The sequence below is a fragment of the Thermobia domestica genome, chromosome 18 (genome assembly GCF_964235325.1).
Source record: "Thermobia domestica chromosome 18, izTheDome1.hap1.1, whole genome shotgun sequence".
NCBI classification, from domain to species: domain Eukaryota; kingdom Metazoa; phylum Arthropoda; class Insecta; order Zygentoma; family Lepismatidae; genus Thermobia; species Thermobia domestica.
This window is the reverse complement of record NC_137471.1, coordinates 109,385,290-109,392,964: the sequence shown is the minus strand read 5'-3', so window position 1 is coordinate 109,392,964 and position 7,675 is coordinate 109,385,290. Positions and strand designations below refer to the sequence as shown.

At 39.3% G+C, this 7,675-nt stretch overlaps 2 non-coding genes across 2 annotated transcripts; both read right to left on the bottom strand.

Annotated features, from left to right (window-relative positions):
- Positions 1-6,850: 6,850 nt before the first annotated feature.
- Positions 6,851-6,969, bottom strand: LOC145676238 (5S ribosomal RNA). The gene has a single exon (XR_014129334.1). It is a non-coding gene; the product is annotated as a 5S ribosomal RNA (ribosomal RNA).
- A 177-nt stretch (positions 6,970-7,146) lies between these two features.
- Positions 7,147-7,265, bottom strand: LOC145676245 (5S ribosomal RNA). Its single transcript, XR_014129341.1, has one exon. It is a non-coding gene; the product is annotated as a 5S ribosomal RNA (ribosomal RNA).
- Between the last annotated feature and the right edge of the window lie 410 nt (positions 7,266-7,675).

Sequence of the window (7,675 nt, the reverse complement as noted above, 5' to 3'; positions counted from 1 at the left end):
TCTCCCTCGCCCCCCCCCGCGTATTTATTTCTCTCATACACACTCTTACACGCATTCGTAATATTCTATCACACTCATACTCATTAAATAATATTAGTTTTTTTTTTATATTTATATATTTTTTTTTAAATTTTTTTTTCCTCTTTTTTTTATAATTTTTTTATTGATTTATTTATTAGTTTTTTTTAAAATTTTTTAAATTTTGTTTTTATTTTTTTTGTAATTTATTTTTATTTTATTTTATTTTTTTTTTTTAAGTAAGTGGGGTGGAGAGAGAGAGTTGGTAACATATTTGTTTCCTATTATTTTGGTGGATTTTGGTAGAGGATATTCAGTGGTCTTTTATGTTTGAGGTGGTGGTGGACATTGTATTTTCCTAAGTTCGTGATCAATCTGTTCTCTACTTGTGGGGTGTTGTCATAGAATTTCCTTGTGACTTCTCTTATGTGTTCATCTATTAGTTCCACGTTTAGTTGTTCCTGTAATGGTTTAAGTCTTGTGTATCTCGGGCATCTGGTTATGAGTTTGATTACTTTGTTTTGGAACAATTGTATCCGATTTATATGTGTTTTTGCTGCATGACCCCATGCTGGCGCCGCGTATGTAGTAATTGGTCTTATGATTGCTTTATATAATATGCTTTTTGCCTTGTGACTTAAGTGATTATTTGCCATTAAGCATTTGATTTCAGTCAGTTTGCCTGATGCTTTATTAAGTTGATTGTTTATGTGTGTTTTAAAGGTTAATTTTGAATCTAATGTTATTCCTAAATATTTTGCTGAATTTTTCCAATTTATGTCCTTGTTGAATAATTTTGGGACTTGTGTAGGTTTTCTATGTCTTTTGGTGAAATGGACCGCCTCACTTTTACTGACATTGACTTTTATTTTCCATTTGGCAAACCATTGCTCCAACTTGTATAAGTGTTCTTGTATATATTCACATGCTTTGTTTGGTTGCCAACTGTTTGCAAAGAGACAAGTGTCATCGGCAAAAAGAGCTATGTTTGTGTTATTAGATTCTGGAATATCGTTAATAAATATGCTGAAAAGAGTGGGGCCTAATAGTGAACCCTGTGGGACACCAGCCATGATGTTTCTTAGTGAGGAGGATTCTTGGTCAACACTTACGTAAAATTTTCTGTTATGCAGGTATGATTTTACTAGATGGACAAGCTTGTCCGGGAATTTAAGTTTTATTAGTTTGTACAAGAGGCCTGTCGTCCAGACGCGGTCGAATGCTTTTTCTATGTCTAGAAACACTGTCCCTGTTCCCTGTTTTTTATTGAAGGCTTCTGTAATGTTTTCAACTAGTCGTGTTAGTTGGTGGACGGTAGAGTGTTTCCTTCTAAAGCCAAATTGTTCGTTTCGTATGATGTTATTCGTGTTGATATGTTTTAACATTCTTCTCAAAATTATGGCTTCCATCAGTTTTGCCATGGTGTTTAGCAAGCTGATTGGCCTATAATTTTGAGGGAATTTAGGATCTTTGCCTGGTTTTGGCAGTGATGTCACCTTAGCTGTTTTCCAGTCTTTGGGGAAGTAAGTTAGTTGCAGCATTTTATTAGCTATTGCTGTGAAATATTTTATTGCCGTTATTGGGAGATTTTTTAGGCTAATGTTTTGTATGCCATCTGGGCCTGCTGCTTTGTATGGTTTTAATTTCTTTAGGATGTCGTTTACTTCTTTATGTGTTACTTTTGCTAATTTATCCGTAGGGACTCTCGTGAGGAATTCATCTACCGTCCTCCTGACAATTCTGTCGTGTGTTGGGTTTGACGGTTCTGTATTTGGTTGGAATGATTTTTCTAGGGAGTCTGCGAGGGCGTTTGCTTTGTCTTTGTCACTAAAAACAAGGCCCCTTTCCCCGTGTAAAGATGGTGTGGGTGTATACGATTTTGTTAAGTTCTTTGTCAGTTTCCAAACTGAGTTGTCTTTAAAGTTTAGTTTCTGTATTTTATTGTCCCATTGTTGTTTACGAAAGTCTGAAATTTCGGACCGTACGATGTGTCGTAATCTATTTGCCTCTTCTCGGTAAAGTGGGTTTCTGGTTGTGTGGAATTTTTTTCTTATTTTGTTACGGTAATTAATTAGATCTTTTATATAAGGAGGTAAGAGTGGTTTAAGGTCGCGTTCCGATTTAAGTGGGATGGTTGTATGTATGGCACCTGTTATTGCATGGTTCAGCAGGTTAATGGCTTCATCAATATCGTTTACGTTTCTGAGGTTATACTCTCTTGGAATCTGATTTTCTATTGCTTTTCTAAAGTCATCCCATCTTGCGTTTTTATAATCTAATGTCTTTTTTGGTACTTGTGTATCCGGTCTGTCTTTAATTGTCACTAAGATTGGAATGTGGTCTGAATCTAAGTCATTTGAAGTGACTATTTCAAGGTTGTAGTTAATGTTTTTATGTAATGCGAAATCTAGCACGTCTGGCCTATTGCCATTTCTTGGATAGTGAGTAGGTTGGAATTGGGAAAGGACTTGGAGTGGAGATGTCTGTAGGAATGTATTTAGTTTTCGCCCATTATTGTTACTGACTCTACTACAGAAGTTTTGATGTTTACTATTTAAATCACCTATTATAAGCACACTGTTTGCTGTGTTACTAAGCTTCCTGATGTCTTCTGTGTCTATTACTATGGATGGGGACTGGTAAGCTGCAATAAGATTGATTGGCCTGTCTTTGATATATATTTTTATTCCAATTGCTTCTACTGTATTTAGTGATGGAAGGGGGATTTCTTCGTGTATTAGTTTTCGCCTGATCGCGATAAGGATTCCGAGTCCTTGTCCTACTCCACTTCTATCTTTTCTGTATATGCAGTAACCTCTAATCTTGATTTTTACATCGTTTGTAAGGTTAGTTTCATTTATGAGTGCTATGGGTATTTGTTCTTCAATGAGGAATTCTTCAAGTTCCCTGAGTTTATCTCTTAGCCCTTCAGCATTCCAAGAGAGTATCTGGAGTGACTCATGGTTAGAGTTGTGACCCATTTACTTGTTACTATTACCATCTGTTTGAGTGTATTGTGTTATTAAAGTTGGTTTTGCTACATGAATGACCCAGTTTAGAAATGTATTAAGGAATTGACTTATAGCGGGTAGAACTTTTTCTATTTTATGAGTCTCAACTAGTACTAAGCCTAACTTTGTTAATGCATTGAATACTTGTCTATCCGGTACTGTTGGTTTGCTCTTGTGGTCTTCGTCACCCCATGAATCAAGTCAGTTTTGTTACTACTTCAAGCGTGCACCCGAGTGCATCAAATGAAAAGCAAGGCAGTTGGCGCGAATTGAAACACGTACTGTAATTTAAATGAAGTCGATAAATCGGCGGACACATCTAGGTTAATGTCCAACAAAGTAGCTGTGTTGATCGAGCATCACTGAAGATAGAAGAAGCAAGATCTTCAATGATTAGAAGCACGAAGAAAGAAGACAGGCATTCCGGGAAGACCTTGCGGTGTTAACGAGGAATTGCCACGCAAAACAAAGGACTAAATTCCTTTGTCAAAGAGAAAACTGTTACTAAAATAAAGATTGCTTTCACAACACATTACACACATCGCTTCCTGGAGAAATAGGCATTGTTTTCCGTCGGCTGGACCCCCTATTGTGCGTCAAGCTTCGCGCTGGCCATATAGGTTGAACAGCCTTTGGCGACAGTCGGCTGACGGGATCGCAATACTATCTCTTTGGGATAGCATTAGAGTAGCATATACACATATATTAGAATAGCTAAACCCTGAATAACTCTATCTCGAGTTCCAACCAGGAGAAGTTCGGCCCTTTTTAGAGCCATGCCTAGACCTAGAAAGAAGACTCCCACGAAACGACCGGCAGCGAGAGAGGAAGAAGAAGACGAGATCATAGATGTAGTCACAGTCACGGAAGAGGCCCAGCCAGCAGACTCGTTCCCAGATGTTTCCCCAGTGACTATAGAGAAGACCTTCTTAGGAGTCACTGTAGCCTACCTTAACAGAGTCATCAGCCTAAGAATCCTCAAAGAAGAGTTTCATGTTACACAAGTAGAAGACACCACGTACAATGTGCATTTCAAGTCAAAAACAGCAAGGGAGAGATTCCTGAAGATCTTCCATGACGCAGACTTTGGCTCGGAGGCTCGTATCCTGGAGAAGTGCAATGAGGCCACAACCAGAGAAGATGAAAATTCGTCGAACCAAAACCAAAACGTTCCCACACAGGCAGAGAAACCTAAGCACACACAGGTGAGAAAACCATGCTCCGGCTCTTATGAGGGCCACACAAACACACAGGTGGAAAACCAAAAGAAAGAAGTAAAGAAGCCACACTCAAGCGAGACGTCTGGCCCTAGTAAGGACCACAGAGCATCCCCCCAAGATGAGAACAAGCATAGCAGCCCGAAGGAGGATGACTTCCAAATAGTAAAAAGAAGAAATAGAAGACAAAAGGCAACGCAAGAAAATAACGAAGCCTCGCAAACAGAAGAAAGAAGAAAGCCAACACGTGAATCAACTTTCACGTGTGTAATCAAAGGAGTGCCTACCACAATGGATATTCAAGAAATAAAAACAGCCCTCAGAAAAGAAAATATTCAGTTCACCAACATCATTCGTATCCAAACAGAAAGAGGACCAGCCCCGATGCTGAGATTATTCTCAAAGAACGCCGACGATGTGAACCGCCTAATATCCTATGGATTGAAAACTCAGGACAACCACTTCAAAGCAGAAAATTCAAAACTCCAACCACGACCGATGCCGTGCTGGAACTGCTACCAGTACAACCATCGACAACTGCAGTGCAAAGCTCAGCGCGTCTGCTTCCGGTGTGGTAATGCACATAAAGAAGATTGTGGGAAGCCGATAAACAAGAACTTTTGCGCAACGTGCAAATCTAGCAACCACAGAACAGGAAGCAGCGTCTGCCCATCCAGACCAAAAGCCTTCAAACAACAGAGAATTAGGAACATCATCTTTGAAGCAGAAACCGAACCAAACAGCCCTTCTGGCCCTTTTCAGAGCCAACCCTGTAGCAGCGAAGAAAGCTCACAACATACGAACCAACAACAAGCAAGCAAAACAGAAGAAACCATCAAAGACATTGTTGAAGCAGCAACCAACCAGATCATAACATGGCTAACAACCGTGTTAACTCTATCCACGCCACAGAAAGAACACCATAGGATGCTGAGTACAATACAACTGGCCACCAAAAAAGTCTTCGGAAAAACCATAAATGCTCTAACCACTACTACAGGAGACCTTCATATCACGAAGCCAACATATGCACAGAAGATCAAAGAAAAAACAACTGCACCCAATAAGGCAAACCTTCAAGCCGGCACGGAAGTACATCCTCAACACACACGCAGTAGAAGCAGCGGAGAAAGAAACCAGGGGAAGAAGTAGCTGCAGCCTGCAAACCGATGACAACCCAAGCACAGACAATGGCTCACGAGTTGGAAAACTTGCATGCTAAAAAATAACAAACATCCCCACTAACAAAACACTCCCCAATACAGACAACACAGATAGCTTAACATATACAGATAGGTTTTTAGTAATTAAATTAAAACATAATTTATTAATTTATTAATACAGACATTTTTACATGGATTTTCACCACCCTTCTCAAGTGGTTTTACCATGTAAATACTATTGCATGCAGCATGACCGATAAAGGGGGTTTTTTCCTGGTTTCCAGGTTTTTTATCCCTCTATCAACACAATAAAATCTTCTTTCGCGCTTTCCTGTCCTCTATTTTACCCTTCTTTCTTTCTATTTACACAACTACAGATACGCGTGTAAATGTCTTTCGTTAAAGATAGAAACCGCGAGACACACCCACCGACACCAGCTTTAGGCTACTAATTGCATGTGAGGAGAGGCATGTAGATAGATGGTTGATGCCTTACTCTCTGTCAGGGCGCGGGCTTTCCTGAGGGGCGTCCTTATTTTTAACTTTTCTGTTTCTGTTTCTGCGGACACATCTAATTTTGCTGAACGAGTGAGTCATCATGCCACCAAAAACTAGCGGAAAGGCTGCAAAGAAGGCTGGTAAAGCCCAAAAGAATATCTCCAAGGGAGATAAGAAGAAGAAGAGGAGGAGGAAGGAGAGCTATGCCATTTACATCTACAAAGTTTTGAAGCAAGTGCATCCTGACACTGGCATATCTAGCAAAGCTATGAGTATCATGAACAGCTTTGTTAATGACATCTTCGAGCGTATTGCTGCTGAAGCTTCTCGTTTGGCCCATTACAATAAGCGGTCAACTATCACCAGCCGGGAAATCCAAACAGCTGTGCGCCTTCTTTTGCCTGGTGAACTTGCCAAGCACGCTGTAAGTGAGGGTACGAAGGCTGTTACCAAGTACACAAGCTCTAAGTAAAAATCTTCTTCAAGATTTTTCATTTCAAACGGTCCTTGTCAGGACCAACACATTATTCGAAAGAGTTAAATCACGAAATTTGCTTCATTCTGTTATGTAGAAACACCTTGAAATCCAATTTCTATATGCTGTTAGTAAAAAAGTAAAGCACATAGCGGAGATGTGTCGTGCTTGTATACGAAAGGCATTTACTCGCCGGAGATCTACACTTAGTCATAATAATTTACTTTTAAAAAGTGGTAATACATTCCGTGTTAAGTATAGTAGTAGGTGCACACGGATCGGAAATCAGGTTATTTTAATGTGCCGTGCAAATAAACAGGCTGTTAGTGTAAGAAATAGTGGGTATAACGCTTAGAATATCGATTAATCGCTATGAAATAATGTTGATAAATTATCTCTTGAAAGTACTATAAAATTAATGTTTCTAGTATTTTCGTACTTGAAGGATAATGAAATTTGAAAAAGAGATGCCAACAGCACCTGGTGTTCCCAGGCGGTCACCCATCCAAGTACTGACCAGGCCCGATGCTGCTTGACTTCGGTGATCGGACGAGAACCGGTATATTCAGCATGGTATGGCCGTTGGCGAATGCATATGGCTTCGAGTGAGTTATTGTAGCTACGTAGGTTTGTCGGTGAATACTCAAAAAGACCAGCGCGTGGAAAGCGTTGCTAATTGTTTTAAGTAATGCATGATTACGAAATTATCGTGGTGAACGATGTGAGAATATTCGTCTTTGTGAAAAACAAAATTAGAAAAAGTATACCAACAGCACCTGGTGTTCCCAGGCGGTCACCCATCCAAGTACTGACCAGGCCCGATGCTGCTTGACTTCGGTGATCGGACGAGAACCGGTATATTCAGCATGGTATGGCCGTTGGCAACTACCTTTTCTTCAATGTCCTGTTAAGGAAGTATGTTTTAAGTAAGAATTGACATTATTAACTATAAAGGCAAGCATATTAACGTCGTTAACATTACTTGGAATATACTAATATTCGAATAAATATTTGAATGTTCGAATGATGAGTGATTCGGATGTTCATAGTGCCACTGTGTCCTATCGAGTTTACTATCACGAACCACGTATGAAATTGTATATAAATAAATAAAAATAAATCCTTTATTAAGTATTGATTACAGGAAAAAGGCAAACTTACATTCTTTAATGTACACAATGAAATGTATGAAAGATATTTTTAAGATATGTTTCACTTACCCTTTATAACGCAAGGTAGTTTTCAGTGTAGCATTCTCTTCAGCTGCGAGATAACGTAAGGCAGATGATCATT